Below are 18,201 nucleotides of genomic sequence, written 5' to 3' on the forward strand. Positions count from 1 at the left end.
TTTTTGAGGTAGGGTTTCACTGTCACTCAAGCTGACCTGGAATTCACTCTGTAGTCTCAGGGAGCCTGCAACTCAGAGATCCTCCTTCTTCATCCTCCCAAGTGCTGGGATTAAAGGCTTTGGCCATCACACCTGGATTTGGTTTTCATTTTATTTTATTTTAGTTTGGTTTTTCAAGGTCTGCTTATGCTCTAGGCTGACCTGGAATTTACTATGTAGTCTCAGGGTGGCCTCAAAGTCATAGCAATCCTCCTCCCTCTGCCTCTGGAGTGCTGGGATTAAGGGTCTGTGCCACCGTGCCTGGCTGGTTTTTATTTATTTATTTTATTATTATTATTATTATTTTCCTTTGAAGATTTATTTATATGCAATTAAGGGTTGACAAGTGAAGACACTTTTTCTTCCCTGATGTTGCCCCTGATAAGGTGCCTGTGACTCTATAAACCTCAATGAAACTCAAATGGTCACCAAAGAAACCCAAAAGGTCTTGGACTAGGAATGAAGTTATAAATCATATCACATAAGTTAAAACCACAATAAATTAAATCATATACATTTTTGATTAAAAAAAATACTCAGCTGTTAAAATAAAATCATGCTCAGTGATCACAATTCTTATCTCAGAGAAGAGACATTAAATTTATGTCATCAGTTTATTTACAAGCATATATTGTAGGAGTTTAAGAGTCTGATCCATTTCTGAGGTTGTACCTCTTAAACATTCTTCATATCTGTTAAGTGGATGAATTAAAACATCCTTATTTCTTAAGCAATTGGTGTGTTACTGTAAAGAAGGGTGCTGCAAATCCAGATCCAAAGAAAACAGCCATCATGGCCAGTAACCGCCACTTGTTTTCCAAAATGGCAAGGTCTTGCCCGGGCCCTCCTCACAGTGGCCGCGGCGGACCACGGTTGTCGTGAACCTCCAGATGCTCTGGCCCAACATGACGCCGCTGCACTCAGAGAAGGATGCGGGAGACACGGCCGCTGGACACCAGTCTCCTCTAGCTGCGACCTTGGCCTTATTATTATTATTATTATTATTTGGTTTTTCAAAGTAGGGTCTCACTCTAGCCCAGGCTGACCTGAAATTTACTATCTAGTCTCAGATTGATCTCAAACTCAAAATGATCCTCCTACCTCAGCTTCCCAAATGCTGGAATTAAAGGTGTGTGCCACCATGCTCTGCTTGGATTTTATTTTTTCTTCAAACTTATTTGCAAGATAGAGAGAAACTGAGTGTGGACACTCCAGGGCTTCTCCAAATGCATATGTCACTTGGTGCCTCTGGCTTTATGTTGGAATCAAACCCTGGCTGTTGGGCTTTGCAAGCAAGCACAATGAACCCCTAAGTCCTCTCCCCAGCCACCTCCCCTTGTTTTCGAGACAGGGTTTCATGTCGTCCAGGCTATGAGCTCACTGTGTAGCGCAGCTGGGCCTTGGATTCCTGACCCTGCTGCCTGTACCTCCCAAGTGCGGGGACTACAGCCTTCTGCACTCATGCCTGGCTCCTAGTATTTTTCAATAGCAAATAATTCTACCATTTGTTAAAAAATTTGAACGAGAGAAAGGGGGCATATGGGCACATCAAGGCTTCCTGCCACTGTAAACAAACTCCAGATGCATGTGCCACCTTATGCATCTGGCTTTATGTGGGTACTGGGAAATCAAACCCAGGCCACCAAGTTTTGTAAGATGGCACCTTTAACCACTGAGCCATTTTACCAGGCCTCTACTACTTTTTATTTATTTATTTATTTTGATTTTTTTGAGCTCTCTGTGACCCAGGCTGGCCTGGAATTCACAATGTAGTCTCAGGGTGGCCTTGGTCTCACGGTGATCCTCCTACTTCTGCCTCCCGAGTGCTGAGATAAAAGGCATGTGCCACCACGCCTGGCTCTAATTTTTTTACATTTAAAATGTTTTATTTATTTATTTGAGAGAGAAAGAGGTAGTTAGAAAGAACGGGTATACCAGGGCTTCTAGTTAGTGTAAACAAACTCCAGACTCATGGGCCACCTTGTGCATCTGGGTTTATGTGGGTACTGGGGAATTAAACCTGGGTTGTTAGGCTTTGCAGACAAGCGCCTTAACTTCAGCCATCTCTCCAGCCCCTTGATATGTTTTTAATACATCCATGTGCTCATATGTTCCCAATCTATCTTACTAAGCTTATAGGCTGTACCTCTTTACTTTTTTGAAATAAGTTGCTAGTCTGTGCCTCATGAGATGTTAGACTGGTGGTGGCATCTGTGTGGACAGTGAGGTGCAGAGTCATTCTGCCTCAGCATTTGCACTTAGAATGCTACTTTGTAGAATGGAGTCCCTCAGGGCAAGACCCAGCCTGAAGACTATTTTGCAGTAAGAAGTAACTTAGAGGAGAATATAGCCTGATCCTCCCTTCTCTCACATACTAGGCAGGCGCTGTACCACTTAGTTACTCCCCCGGCCTCTGATGGGACCTGGTTCTAGCTGCAAGGTTTCAAGGCTGTAGTTTCTTTTCCTTTTTATTATTATTTCTTTCAAAGTATTGTCTCACTCTAGCTCAGTTTGACCTGGAATTCACTCGGTAGTCTCAGGGTGGCCTTGGTCTCATGGCAATCCTCCTACCTCTGCCTTCTGAGTGCTGGGATTAAAGGCGTGCGCCACCACACCCAGCTAAGACTGTAATTTTTTTAGCTACATTATGTCTAGCTTCCATCAAGCAAAGGTTAAGGAGGCACGGGAGTTAGGATAAAGCGACGGACAGACCAAGACATGGGAACAGCCAGTTATATGTCCAGAGTTGCTGTGGAGCCCTTCCTACCAGGGCCCCCTGGGCCATCTTAAGTAGAACCCAGCTTCTGGGTCCCAGGTCACATGGACTTGAGCCCTTTCCAGCTGGCATGTGTCACTGGAATGGCCTGGCGCGTTCTACTCCTCGGTTCTGTACTTGGCCTTTCCATCCAGCCGTCCCATCCTATAGGTGTCTTAGTATTTTGAGTCAAGAGCTCGAGCCTGGAGGATTCTCGAATGCCACAACCAGAACAGAGATCCTCATATAGTGTTGTCACTGCCCTGTTTTCCAATGACAGTGTAAGAAATGGCTGTGTAAGAAAAGAACCATTTAAAAAGAAAGAAAGAAGGAAAGAAGAAAGAAAAGAAAAAGCAGAAAGAAAGAGAACAGAGTCATTTCATAGGCCTAGGATTCTGACTAGCCTTCACTCCTTAGAATGTAGTCTGCAGAAATTTGATATTCACATGTGATATTCTTCAGGGCTCTATCCCACAGTACCCAGGGTCTGGGAATGTTAGTTTCTCAAGTGATTCTCCACAGGCAATCCAGGAATACTGAAAATGCTGTCTTCTTAGCCTTTCTCTTTTTCTTTTCCTTCCTTCCTCCCTTTTTCTCAGAGTCTTGCTATGTAGATCAAACTGGCCTTTAATTTACTATGTAGGCCAAGTTGACCTGAAACTCAATCCTCTTGCCTCTGCCACCTTAATGTTTGGAAAACAGGGTGAACCACCATGTCCCACCAGAAAAATCACTTTTTTTTTTTGAGGTAAGGTTTTGCTCTAGCCCAGGCTGACCTGGAATTCATTATGTAGTCTCAGAGTAGCCTCAAACTCACGGTGATCCTCTTACCTTTACCACTAGGCCCAGCCAGAAAATCACTTTAAAGCTATGCAAGCAAGCATGAACTCTTGGGTTTGATAATCAGCACAGGACACAAACCACAAACCCTTCCCTATTGGAGAAGATTAAGCATTATACTTTAGTGAACACATGGTATTTTGTCATTAAACCCAAAAGCAAATAAACAAAAAATAATCATAGAACATCTGAAGAGCAGACCTAAACTACCTGGAACTCTCTGGGACAGTGCTTGGGTGGCTGGTCTCACAACATGAATTCCAAGGTCTCTCTCTCTTTCTCTCCTGAATATACAATTTTCACATGGGTAAAATATCCACAGAGCAATATCAAGTAACAAAAGTACATCACAGGAGAGCATTGCCACTCTCAGCAGATATGAGAGAGAAAAACAGTCTCAGAGTCTTAGAAGTCATTAGGTTCTGTTGTAAAAGGGATTATGTGACTTTTTTTTTGAGTGGGGGGGTGGTTTCGAGGTAGGGTTTCACTGTAGCTCAGGCTGACCTGGAATTCACTATGGAGTCTCAGGGTGGCCTTGAACTCACAGCAGTCCTTCTACCTCTGCCTCCTGAGTGCTGGGATTAAAGGCGTGCACCACCACACCTGGATTTTTTTTCTTTTAAAAATTTATTTTAATTTATTTATTTGAAAGAGAGAGAGAGAGAATGGTCACACTGCAAATGGACTCCAGATGCATGCACCACTTTGTACATCTGGCTTATGTGTGGCCTGGGAATTGAACCTGGGTCCTTTGGCTTTGCAGGCAAATTCCTTAACTGCAAAGCCATCTCTCCAGCCCTCTATTTTTGTTGTTGTTCTTGTTTTCTAGGTAGGGTCTCACTCTAACTCACTGACCTGGAATTCACTCTGTAGTCTCAGGGTGGCCTCAATCCTCTTATCTCTGCCTCCTGAGTGTTGGGATTAAAGGCATATGCTACCATGCCAGACTCTTTTTTTTTTGTTGTTGTTGTTGTTAGTTTTTGTTTTTTGAGGGTAGGGTCTCACTCTAACTCAGGCTGACCTGGAATTCACTATGGATTCTCAGGGTGCCCTCGAACTCACTGTGATCCTATTACCTCTGTCCCCCAAGTACTGGGATTAAAGGCGTGCACCACCACGCCTGGCTCCGACTCTTTATAATCATAATAATTATTATTATTATTTTTTATTTGAGAGCGACAGACACAGAGAGACAGATAGAGGGAGAGAGACAGAATGGGCGCGCCAGGGCCTCCAGCCTCTGCAAACGAACTCCAGACACGTGCGCCCCCTTGTGCATCTGGCTAACGTGGGACCTGGGGAACCGAGCCTCGAACCGGGGTCCTTAGGCTTCACAGGCAAGCGCTTAACCGCTAAGCCATCTCTCCAGCCCTTTATTATTATTAATATTTGCATTCAGGCGCTTGCACCACTTTTTTTCTTTTTGAAACATATTTTTATTTATTTGCAAGCAGAGATAGAATAGAGACAGAACGGGAGTGCCAGGGCCTCCAGACACTGCAAAAGAGCTCTAGATGCATGGGGTAGTCCTGGCTTTACATGGGTACTAGGGAATCAAACTTCAGTCCTTAGGTCTGAAGACAAGTGTCTTAACCACTGAGCCATTTCTCCAGCCATTGATGTGTTTTTGAGGTAGGGATTCATTCAAAGTGAGGTTGGCCTGGAACTCACTCTGTAGTGCCAGCCTGGCCTCAAACTCACAGTGTCCCTCCAATCTCTACCTCCCCAGTGCTGGGATCAAAGGCATGTGCCACCACGCCTGTCATATGCCATTTTTTTGTGTCCAACTTTATATGGGTAGATGGGTAATTGAACCCAGACCAGCAGGCACCTTTAACTACTGATCCATCTTCCCAGCTCCTTATTTCTCCGTCTATTTGAATGGATAACTTTGCAGGATAAAGTAACCTTGGTTGACAGTTGTTATCTTTCAGAACTTGGAATATATCACTCCAAGCCCTTCTGGCTTTAAAAGTTTGTGTTGAATAATCTGCTGTAATCCTGATGGGCTTGCTTTTGTAGGTAACTTGATTTTTCTCTCTAACTGCTTTCAATATTTTTTCTTTGGTGTGTGTGTTTGGAAGTTTGATTATAATATGGAGAAGAGAGGTTCTTTCCAGGTTTTGTCTGGCTGGGATTCTAAAGGCTTCCTGTATCTGTATTGGCACCTCTTTCCCAATTTGGGGGAAATTTTCTTCTATGATTTTGTTGAAGACACCTACTATGCCTTTGGAGTGGAATTCTTCTCCTTCTACTATGCCCTGAATTCTAATATTTGATCTTTTCATAGTGTCCCAAATATCTTGAAATTCCCACTCATACTTTTCTATAAGTTTGTCTTTCTCTTTGTTGGACTGGATTAGATCTGCCACCTGGTCTTCTAGCTTAGATATTCCTCCCCTTCATCCATTCTACTGGTGAAATTTTCTACAGAGTTTTTTATTTCATTAACTGTGTTCTTCATTGCTAGTAATTCTGACTGGTTTTTCTTTATTATTTCTATTTCCTTATTTATGTGTCTTGTATTACCTTCTTTATTTCATGAAATTGGTGTCCTGCATCTTCTTTGATTCCTTTGATTTCCTCTTTAAGTTCCTCTTTGACTCCTTTGATTTGTTCTCTGACTTCTTTGAACATATTTACAATCATTCTTTTAAAATCTTTCTCAGGCATTTCCTCTAACTCATTCTCACTGGAGGTCATTTCTGATGCATTAATACTTTTAGATGGATTTATATTGTCTTGCTTTTTAGTGTTTCTTGTGTTATAATGTATATATTTTTGCATCTTGGATTAAGTTAATGCTTGGATTTTCTAGCTAGCTGGGTATTCTTAGCTGTATCAATTGATTTGATGTTATATATTTTCAGGGTCGGAGCTTAAGGTGTTAGATGTGGCTCTTAAGATTCTGAGAGTATCTACAAAGATGCTCCTAGGGGTTGAGTTTCCCTGCTATGGGGGTATTCAAGTAGGCTGAGCAGAATAAAATACAGGTAAAAGTTAACTAAACACTGTACCCATTCAATCAAAAACAGCCCCAAGTATGTATGCCAGAGTAGTTATTATAACAACCAGATCCTCTATCAACATAGAGGTTAAGATTTCTGGTCTGTTGAGGGATCTAAGTCAGCTTGTGACCAAGTGAGACCCTTCCCTGGTGCAAACCCAGTTACCTTGGATGATTTTGGTCTCAGTCAAGTTGCTGCCTGGTCATCGGACTGCTGTTCTGATTTCTGGAGCTGGGCACTGGCTTTTCCTGCAGGGCAAACCAAGCCTGGCAAGTGTGGCCCTGCAGATCAGCACCCCTGCTGCTGGAACTGCTGCTGCGAAAGCTGCCTCTGCTGGGTCTGTTAGCAGCTGAAGCTCTGCTGCTGGACCCACCGCTGCTGCTGCCTCTGCTGCTGCTGTAGCTGCCACTTCTGGAGCCACTGCTGCTGCTGAAGCTGCTGTTGCTGGGTCTGCCGCTGCTGCCACTCCTGGGTCTGCTGCTGCTGGGGCCGCTGTTACCGGTGTCAGAGCTGCTGATGTTGCTGCCGGACTCTGCTCCTGCTTGGGTCCCACTATTGACTCAAGTTGGCGTGGCTGGTCCCGGGCTGCTGCTCTGTTTGCCGGAGCTGGGCTCAGGCGGTGGGGGAGGGGAGGTCACAGCTGCTCTGGATCTCTCGCTGCTCCACGTGTTCCTCTACCTCGCGGTCTGCTCCTCCGCTGCTCACTGCCGCTCTCCCTTCACGTTTCCTGAGTTGCGGAGAGCGCGGTGTGAGGGGAAAATCCCGCACCTGGCTTTTCCTGTGGCTGGAGCCGAGCCTGGCGGCTTTCTGGTGTGCCGCCACCGCAGCGGTTGGCCGAGCTGCCAGAGCTGCTTTTGCCGCTTTTGTGCGGGCTCTGGATCTCTCCTACTTCTCCGCTGCTGCTTCAATTTCCTATACACCTCACTTTTTAGTAAAAGTGTGTATTTTGCTGAGTTTTTTTGGTCTTTTTTCCCCCCAGGCTGCTTTGGCCCGCCATTTTAACCGGAAGTCCTCTGTTTTCCCATCTTCCCAGCTCCTGTATGGCTTCTTGTAGTGGTCATTTCTTTAATTGATGGTGAAAGGCCCAAGAATTCAGAAGCTCAGAAATACTATCACGCTCCAAGGGGAGCTTAAGCGGGCTCCCTGCATACTTCAAACTCCAGGCTTTACTCTCTGTTGGAAGCAAGTGAAGAATCCCTCTTCTCATTATATCAGAGCCCGCTCCTAATATAAAACTAGGTAAAAGGGCATGAGATAGCCCTCAAGGATGGGAAATGAGTAATGAAGTGAACCACTTATTTGATTTCTGTAAATAGCCTGCACCATAAGCCTTAATAGCCCACACAGTAAGCCTTAGTAGCTCGCACCATAAGCTGTAGCAGCCTGCCTCAGACCACCAAGGTCATAGGAGGCTGATACCATACTCTGCTACCCCCACCTAAGGAATTGCGCAGAGGCTGACCTCCAAGGTTATAGGAGACTGGTGCCACACTCTGCTACTCCCACCCAAGGACCTGCACAAATGCTGACCACCAAGGTCATAAGAAAATGATTGGTCCACGAGGGGCTTGAACAAATTAAATTAATTGGCTTAGAAATTATGGGGTGGCACAAACTGACTGGCTAACACCCTGCGGGCTCCTGATATTAGAAAATGATTGGTCTAATGCACAGGCTTTGTTAGAAACCCTATAAAGACTGTCCCGTTCCTGCATTCAGGGCTCTGCAGTCCTCTACCCCTGTGCGGTGTACGACTGTGGGTCCCAGCGTGCTTGGAATAAAATCCTCTTGTAGTTTGCATCAAGACCGCTTCTCGTGAGTGATTTGGGGTGTCGTCATATCCGGGCAGAGCGTGGGGGACCCCCTGCTGGGGTGTTTTCCTTCAATGGAAGATCAATTAAAAATATATCTTCCTGAGCTAGAGAGATGGCTTCGTGGTTAAGGTGCTTGCCTGCAAAGCCAAAGGTTTGTTTGCAGAGGCTAGAGGTCCTGGCACATCTATCCTCTCTTTCTATCTGCCCCTTTCTCTCTCCATGGAACAAACAAATAAAACTTTAAAAAATCTAAAATTCCTAGGCTGAGGGTATAACTCAGTGATTGCCTTGCATGAGCACCACCAATCTCTACTGAAAAAAATAAAACAGAAAAAAAAACCCTCCCACTAAGATTTCTTTTTCTTCAGTTTGTAGCATAAACACCCTGGGGCTCAAGCAGCCACTATAGTTCAGCGCAATTGTGTCCCGGTAGAAACGATTCCCAAATCACAGAAAACAAGTGGGGGAGAGCCCCTGGGAAACGACAGCCAAGGCATTGGTTAAAAGCAGGGTAGCCTGGTGGGGTGGCGCATGCCTTTAATCCCAGCACTAGGGAGGCAGAGGTCGGAGGATCACTGTTGAGTTGGAGGACAGCCTGAAACTACCTAGTGAATTCCAGGCCAGCCTGGGCTAGAGTGAGACCTACCTCAAAAACAACAACAGTTTTGTTTTAAAGGCCGAGCAGCTGAAAAAGGCCCTAGGAAGAAAGGAAAAAGACACTTGGAAAGTGGCTGGGCGGCGGGGTGCATGTATGCAGTCTTGGCTACTTGGGAGGCTGGGGTGGACTGCTTAAGCCCAATAGTTTGGGATCAACCTGAACACCACAGCAAAACTTCATCTTTGAAAAAAAAGTCAATGTTTTTCACATTTATAAGTATATGGAAAAAATAAGTACATGGAAAATTGGGCATAGTAGCTCATTCCCATAATCCCAGCATGTGGAAGGCTGAGACAGGAGGATCACTTTGAGTCACTTTGAGGCTAGCCTGGGCAGTTACAGTGCAAATTCCAGGTCAGCCTGGGCTAAAGCAGATGTGAGAAAAGGAAAACAATTGGTAAATCTTGGTGTGTAGTAAAATCTCACTCATTATATTACTCTTCATCTTCCTTGTTGGTTTTTATTTTGCTCATTTGTTTTCTTTGATTATTTGGTGGAGGTTTGTTTTGGGGTTTTGTTTTTAGATTTTTTGAGGTAGGTCTTGCTCCAGTCCAGGCTGACCTGGAGCTCACTATGTAGTTTCAGGCTGGCCTCAAACTCACAGCAATCCCCCTACTTCTGCTTCTTAAGTGCGGGTATTTAAGGTGTTCACCTCCATGGCCAGCTTGGTATTTTTTTATTTTTACTTGTTTACTTGCAAGCAGAGAGACAGAGAGGGACAGACAGGGAGAGAGAGAGAGAATGGGTGTGCCAGGCCTCCAGCCTGCATGTGCCACTTTGTGCATCTGGATTTACATGGGTACTGGGGAATTGAACCCAGGTCATTAGGCTTTGTAAGCATGCACCTTAACCACTGAGCCATCTCTTCAGCCTTTTTTTGAGGGTCTCATTCTAGCCCAGGCTGGCCTGGAACTCTGTAACCTAAGACTCCTACCTCAGCCTCCCGAGTTCTGGGACTAAAGGCATGCACCGCCACATGTGGCTCTTGTTGGGTTTTTGTTTTGTTTTGTTTTGTTTTTCCAAGGTAGGCATAGGGTCTCACTCTAGCCCCAGGGTGATCTGGAATTCACTATGTAGTCTCAGGCTGGCCTCAAACTCACAGTGATCCTCTTACCTCTGCCTCCCCAAGGCTGGGACTAAAGGCGTGTGCCACCACACCTGGCTTGTTTGTTTTTTGAGATGGGATCTCATGTAACCCATACTGGCCTGCACTTGCTATGTAGCTGAGGATAGATAGCCTTGAACTCCTCGTCTGCCTACCTAGAATTACAGGTGCAGGCCACTACAGCTGGCTTTGACTGTAGGTTTGAAGTTTTATTTAGAAGAAAATGGTTGGAGAAAGCAGAAGAGTAAATAAAGGCTCTTACCACTGGCCCCATTCAGAGATGGCTCTTTGGGAATTAACATTGCCATCATACTTGCCAGCCTGGCCTTGAAACCCTCTAATCATGGGAGGCAAGAGCTGGATTCTGAGTAGGCTAATAATGTTAGGCCACAAAGGGTACCCAGGTTCCAGTTTGTCTGGTACTGGAAAAAAAAAAAAAAAAAAAGGAGCCCTATGACTTAGTCCTGATAAGGCGTCTCCATGATATGAGTAATGGTGAAACCCAGGGGATGAACTGGGCTAAGAAAGCTGGAAAGCCTGGAGCACATGACAAGGAAATTCTCCCCTGAATTGCCTTTTCCTATTGAGATAAGATAGTACACAATAAAGCACGGCTAGCAGTGTGGCCCCAGCTGACTGCCTGCGCTCAGCCTGGCTGAGGCATGAGCCTGTCTGCCAGGCTGGCCCCAGGGTCTCCAGTGGCTGGCTCTGGCCTGCTATAGAAGGCCCAGAAGGCAAGTCCTGACTCCCACCACTTGCTAGCTGTGGGATTTGTGGGATTCTCATTTCCCTTTTCCATTCTCTCTCTCTCTCTCTTTCTTGACTCTTGCTGTGTATCCCAGGCTGACATCAAACTCACCATGTAACCTAAGCTGGCCCTAATCCTCCTGATTCAGCCTTCCCAGTGTGAGAATTGTAGGTGTGTATCCCTGTGCTTGGCTTCCATGATTATCATCATCATCATTCTTACATACCTGTGCCTTGCTTTACCTGTCTTACATGTTGGTTGCAAAAATAACTCCTAATAACTCATGAGTTTTTTCAACTCCCAAAATGCCATGAAAATAGTTAATAGCTGTTATTTTTAAAAATATCATTTTTTAATTTGGGAGGGGGCATAGGGTCAGGTGACTAGAGCAGAACGTCAGTCACCCTGCACCATGGCTTTTTGGCCTGCTCTGTGTGTGTGTGTGTGTGTGTGTGTGTGTGTGTGTGTGTGTGTGTGTGTTTTCGAGGTAGCGTCTCACTCTAGCTCAGGCTGGCCTTGAACTCCTACTTCTGCCTCTGAGTGCTGGGATTAAAGGCATGCACCACCATGGCCAGCTATCTTTTTTGTTGTTGTTGTTGTTTGTCTTTATTGTTTTATTATTTTTTTTATTGAAAAATTCCATGATTGTAAACAATATCCCATGGTAATTCCCTCCCTCCCCCAACTTTCCCTTTTGAAACTCCACTCTCCATCATAATCCCTCCCCATCTCGATCGGTCTCTCTTTTATTTTGATGTCATCATCTTTTCTTTCTATTATGATGGTCTTGTGTAGGAAGTGTCAGGCACTGCAAGGTCATGGATATCCAGGCCATTTTGTGTCTGGAGGAGCACATTGTAAGGAGTCCTACCCTTCCTTTGGCTCTTACGTTCTTTCTGCCACCTCTTCCACAGTGAACCCTGAGCCTTGGAAGGCGTGATAGAGATATTTCAGTGCTGAGCACTCCTCTGTCAGTTCCTGTCAGCACCATGGTGCTTTCTGAGTCATCCCAAGATCACTGCCATCTGAAAAGAGAAGGTTCTCTAACCAAAAGTGAGAGTATCATTAATATAAGAGTATGAACATTAAGAGAAGTGCTTACTGGGCAGTTTGATGAGCATAGCATATACATTTACCCAGTCTGCAACAGATGTTACATCTCTAGGGCTCATGACTACCCCTGTTGTAGGTTTTCAGTATCAGGGATGTATTCCCTCCCATGGAGCGGGCCTCCAGTCAAATTAGAGAGTGGTTGGTTTCCCCCATAACAGACATGTCACTATTGCACCAGTTGGCTCATTTGGCCTGGCTGGCCAAAGATAAGGATTGTAGTATCCACTGTTGAGTATCTTTACTGGTGATTTCTGTCTCTCCCATTGAACTGCATGTAGTGAGGGGTTTTTTTTTCCCAGCTTTCTGTCAGCTGGTCTACATGGAGGAGGTTTTCAGCTTAGCTTCAGCAGCATTTCTTAATGAACTTGCGGCCCAAGTATGTGAAATTTTCAGCAATAGGGTCTTAGCATCTGTTCCTGGTGGGAAACCAAGGGCCTCAGCAATGGCCTGTAATGTTTTGGGGGCATCAGGGACCTCCCTGGCCAACAACTCACTGGAAGGTGTCCCATATCTGGCACTGAAAACGTTCTAGTAACAATCTATGACTCCTAAGTATTCCATTGTCCAAAAAAAGTAGGTTTCCATGTGACTTATTTATATCCTCTTAGATTTTGATTAGCTCTTCCTCTACCTTTCCTTCATTCTCTTCCCCTGACCTCACTTAGGCATTTTCACCCCTATTAATCTGTTCTTCTACTTACATATATAAATACCATCCTATTAAGTCTCTCCACCCCCCCATTCCCTTTATATCTCCTTTCTAGCTTACTTATCTCTGCTACTTAATTTTCTTCCTACTCACAGAAATCTAATCATTTGTAGCTGGGAACAACATATATGAGAGAGAACATGTGATGTTTGGCTTTCTGGGCCTGGGTTACCTTACTTAGTATAATTCTTTCCAGATCAATCCATTTTCATGCAAATTTCATAACTTTTTTTTTTTTTCTTTTACTGCTAAGTAGAACTCCATTGTGTTATTATCCACTCATCCGTTGAGGGACATCTAGGTCCCAACTGTCTTTGTTTTGAGCCAGAGTCTCTACTGATTCTGCAGCTTGCAAGGTTCCGGTATTCATTGGTCTCTGCTCCCCTGCCTGACTGGTTGCAGGAGTGTGTGGCCACACCCAGCTGTTTATATGGGGTCTGGAGATTTGAACCCTGGCAGGGTCAGCCCCCTCAGCGCTCATGCTTGCACAGGAAGCGTCCTTAACCACTGAGACTTCTCTCTAGCCCATTAGTTGCTGTTATTACTTCTCCAATATTTCCATGTATGAAGGGATTCATTTAGTAGGTCCCCCCACTTTCAGGACCAGTTCAAGACTTCCTTAAAACTCACCTGGATGTCTTTCTGTGCCTCAGATCATTAAAAAAAAATTATTTATTTGCATACAGAGAAAGACAGAGAGGCAGACAGACAGACACGCGCACACGCATGCGTGCACACACACAGACACACACACACACACACACACACACACACACACACAGAGGCAGAGATAGAGACAGAGACAGAATGGGTGCACCAGGATAGTGTCACTGTAAATAACTCCAGATGCATGTGCCACTTTGTGCATCTGGCTTTACATGTGTACTGAGGAATCGAACTCAGGTTGTTAGGCTTTGCAGGCAAGTGCCTTAAATGCTGGGCCATCTCCCCAAGTAATGACTCACCCTGTTTCCAGTGAGTCAGTGTGTGCTGGCGAGGGAACCCTGGCAGCCGTCTCCTTCAAGAGGTGGGAAGTAGGGCCTGGACTGTATTAATTACCTTTCTGTTGTTGTGACCAAATACCTGACAAGAAGCAACTTAAAGGAGGAAGGGTTATTTTGGCTTGAGATTGCAGAGGACACAGTTCACCATGGTGGGGAAGGTGTGGCATCAGGAGCGTGATGCAGCTGGCCACCCACTGAGGACAGTCAGTTCTGGCACTCAGCTCGTGGTCTATCTCTTGCTATTCAGTCTGGGATCCCAGTGCATGAGATAGTGCCACACTCATTCAGGGTAGGTCTTCCCTGCTCAGTTAAACCTTTCTGGGCACACCCTCACAGTGAAGATTAACCATCATGACTCAGTTTGAATGGTGACCTTAATGACTGGATCAGAGAAGCAGAGCAGAGTCCACAGAACACAAGGGAGCCAAAGCCTGGACCACTTCCTCCCTGCTAAAAAAAAAAAAAAAAAAAGTCACTTATTTATTATTTGCAAGCAGAGACAGAGAAAGAAAGAGAGAGAATGGGCACACCAGGGCCTGCAAATAAACTCCAGATGCATGCTCTACTTTGTGTATCTGGCTTTATGTAGGTACTGGGGAAATGAAGCCTGGGCATTAGGCTCTGCAGTCAAGTGCCTTAAGCACTGAGCCATCTCTCCAGCCCTCTCTTCTTTTATAGCAGGCCTTGCAAGTGGCTTCTTTCTGAGCAAGAGGATTTAAAAACTAAAAACATGCATGGTGGTGCACACTTTAATCCCAGCACTAAGAGGCAGAGGTAGAAGATTTCTATGAGTTCAAGACCAGCCTGAGACTACATAGTGAATTCCAGGTCAGCCTGAGCTAGAGTGAGACCCTATCTTGGAAAAAAAAAGTCAGGTTGTACATGTTTTATTGCATGAGGTTCACTGAATCATTCTAGCTTATTTTCTGAGAATCCTAAATGCTTATGAAATTCCAAAAATTGAAGGCACTACAGAGGAATAAATTTTATTCTACCCTGAAGGGGTTGGAAAAGCCACAACTTCAGTGTGTGATATATATGTCATAAAAAAAAAATTAGAGCTGGGGTGTGGCTCATGGGTAAAGCACTTACTTGGCATGTGTGAGACTATATATATATATATATATATATATATATATATATATATACATGATATAAATAAGTAGGTACATAAATATCCTCCAAACAAAGTACATTAATAGACAAATATTAACAAAATAGCACAGCCAACACAACAAAACATACCATAGTACATACTGGCTATTCCTATAAAGGCAGCAAGGTCCAGGGGTTTGGGCTGTGGTGTCTGGAATCACAACCTACAAATGGCTCTCTAATTATAATTTCCACGTCTCAGTTTCCTTTTCTGTAAAATGGGGTGATAACGATTCCCTCATGGAAACAGTGCTCGGTATTATTAAATGAATAAAGAAAGATTAATGCTGGGGAAAGGACAGCAAAGAAAGCGTAGTGATTATCTCTGCTGTGACTGTGACTGCCTCATGGTGTCACTGTCGGACATTGGTTCTGCTGTGTCTTCAGCTGACACTGCTGTGGGCTGTCCCTAACAGACCGTCAGGCCCTCTGAGAAGAGAACACCCCTCCCCCTTCGCTGACCTTAGCTAAGAGCTTCTAAAATAACGTTTCAACTGAACAGGCTCCTCCTAGTTTGCAAGTGGGCTCCAAATGAAGGTCAGACCTGATTCCGGCTGCATCACAGGCACACCTCCATGCTTCAGCTCCTCACAGGAGGCCCATGGGCAGCTTTGCTGGAACACCTGGAGCCCCTTGGGTCTGAGTTTCCAGGGACAGTGAGGCTGTTCTTTTCAAGGAGATTACTAGTGAGTGCCCAGATCCCCATTCGGTTCACAAGGCTATACTCACTGTTTCCTGGTACTTTACTCTTGACGGGAGATTCCTCAATCAATCACTGGGTGCCAACACATACACTTCCTGTGGTGTCAACACCTAGGACTCCAAGGCAAGTGTTTGCCAAATCTCTGTTTGGAAGCCGGGCATGGTGGCACATGCCTTTAATTCCAGCATTTGGGAGGCAGAGGTAGGAATATTGCTATGAGTTCAAGGCCACTCTGAGACAACAAAGTGTATTCCAGCTCAGCCTGGGCTACAGTGGGACCCTTTCTGGAAAAAACAATAATAAAAAAATCTCTGTTTGGAAACCATATTATGTGTGATTGTTTTTAAAGCCTCAGATTTGGGGCTGGAAAGATTGCTCAGTGATTAAGACACTTGCCTGCAAAGCCTAAGGACCCAGATTCAATTCCCCAGTACCCATGTAAGCCAGATGCACATGGTGGTGCATGCATCTGGAATTCATTTGCAGTGGGCTGGAGGCCCTCTCTCTCATAAATAAATAAGTAAAAATATTTTTAAAAACTCAGACATGTCTCTCCTCTATGCAGCTAAGGAAGAGAGTCACAGAGGCGGGAAGACTGACCCTTACTGCTCACTTAAGCTCGCCGGCTCAGGGGAGAGGCTATGTGCTTGTTCATACGAGGCTGCATCATAATGAACACTGCGGTCTTCAAAGAGTGGAGCTGGGGCTGCAGCTATGGCTTAGCGGTGAAGATGTTTGCCTGAAAAGCCAAGGGACCCAGGTTCGATTCCCCAGGACCCACATAAGCCAGATGCACAAGGTGGCGCATGCACCTGGAGTTCTTTTACAGTGTCTGGAGGCCCTGGAGCTTCCATTCTCTCTATCTGCTTTTCTCTCTCTCAAATAAAAAAACAATAATAAAATTTAAATTTCAAAAAATGTCTGGAGCTAAATCAGTTCTCAGAGACCCGCTGCTCAACAGTTCTCCGTCAGTGGGCAGCAGAGCCTCCAGGTGGGCTGATAATAGAAGTCTCAGGTCTCAGCTTTCTGTTGGTGGGTGTCACCGATCCAACAGCTGTGCAATGTGGAGGGTGGAGGAGCGAGGAGGAACCAGAGGTGCCTGTAAAGTGAGCTGGGGAGGGTGTAGGTTAGGTGGAGAGAGGGATGCCAACACAGTTGTGCCTAGTCAGGGAGTTTTGTGGCAGGGGTAGCATCTCAGGTAGGGCCAAATGTGACACGGCTGTCATCAGAAGCTGAAAACAAGTTGCAGTTCTCAAAGTTAAAATCTCAACTCCTTTGCCAAGTAATATGTCCCCTGTTTGGCTATCATGGCCTAATTGGAGATAAGCTTAGGAGAAAATGTCTGTGTCTAGGCAGGCATCTCAACATCGGATGTCTCCGTGGGAGCGGAGGTAAGCCCCTGGAATACAAGTGCGGAAGACAATCGCTGCCAGTGGCCAGCGAGGAAAGCCTTGTGCTCCGATGACCTCATGGCTCTCTTTTGTCGCTGGCGACTGGACACTCCCTTCCCCTCTGCCCACCTCCACCCAGCGGCATATCAGACAGATGACCACATGAGTTCAGGGGAAAAGTGTTCCCCTTTGATAACACACATTCTCACGTGCTGCTGCCCCGCCCCCGGCCCCGTCCCCCAAATGTCCCCTGACTGCAGGCTGAGCAAGGCTGCGTGAGGTCAGCCTGGAGCGCGCATTCTCTCCCAGGAATTTCTGAAGAGTTGCATAGGGGCAAAGGCCTGGCCGTGCCGTGAATTGTTTGTGTGAACCCTTTAGCTTGCATAGCTCAGGTCGTGTTGGTCCCTGGCTCACTGGGCAGGAGGTTGTTTTTCTGTGTCCTTTTCATCACATGGATATTTCCATATCTCCTCAGAGGGGACAGCAAGGGACCTTGACCAGTGCTGAGGTAGGGCAGAGCTAAAGAAAATTCGGTTCAAATGCTTCAGTTTCAGAGCTCGCAGCTCAGATGGAGACTTTCTATTGAGCAGGAAAGCAGTGAGTGTCCCTCAGCCCTTCAAAGTTAGTGATGCACTGAGCAAGCCTGGGAGACAGACCTTCCCCGGGTGTCACGATGGCCAGGAAAATGCAGGGGGTCGTGGACAATGTCCCCTTTCCCCACAAGAGCATGCTTCCATCCTGGGGCTCTCCAGCTCTCCCAGGCCTCCTACTTGGCTAAATATTTGGGAGTCCGGAGCTGAAACAATAGCTTTACCAAAGACGTGGTGGGCAATTACTGGGAAGTCATGTGGTTGTCCGAATTGAACCAATTTGTCAAAGACCATTTTCCTCTCACTCATCACCTCCCCCACACCCCACGATAAGATAGGGTCCCCAGAGCACAATAATCTTTTCCTGAGATACAATTTAGAGGCTCCTGAGAAAAGAAACAACAGCGAGGCTAATTTTGGCTTTTCTGAGACTAAAGAAAAGGACACAGGCAGGTCCTGTCCTGCCCATGGAAGCCAGGGTGGGCCACATTTCACCCCTCCAGGGTAGCTGCTCTCATCACCGGGGGTCTGGGAAAACAATACAAGGAGCCACGGGGAGATGGGAGCAG

General features: G+C 45.6%; 1 pseudogene; it reads right to left on the reverse strand.

Annotated features, from left to right (window-relative positions):
* Positions 1–615: 615 nt before the first annotated feature.
* LOC101617550 lies at positions 616–946 on the reverse strand (annotated as a pseudogene).
* Positions 947–18,201: the final 17,255 nt, after the last annotated feature.

Source organism: Jaculus jaculus, chromosome 5 (genome assembly GCF_020740685.1).
Source record: "Jaculus jaculus isolate mJacJac1 chromosome 5, mJacJac1.mat.Y.cur, whole genome shotgun sequence".
Classification (NCBI taxonomy): domain Eukaryota; kingdom Metazoa; phylum Chordata; class Mammalia; order Rodentia; family Dipodidae; genus Jaculus; species Jaculus jaculus.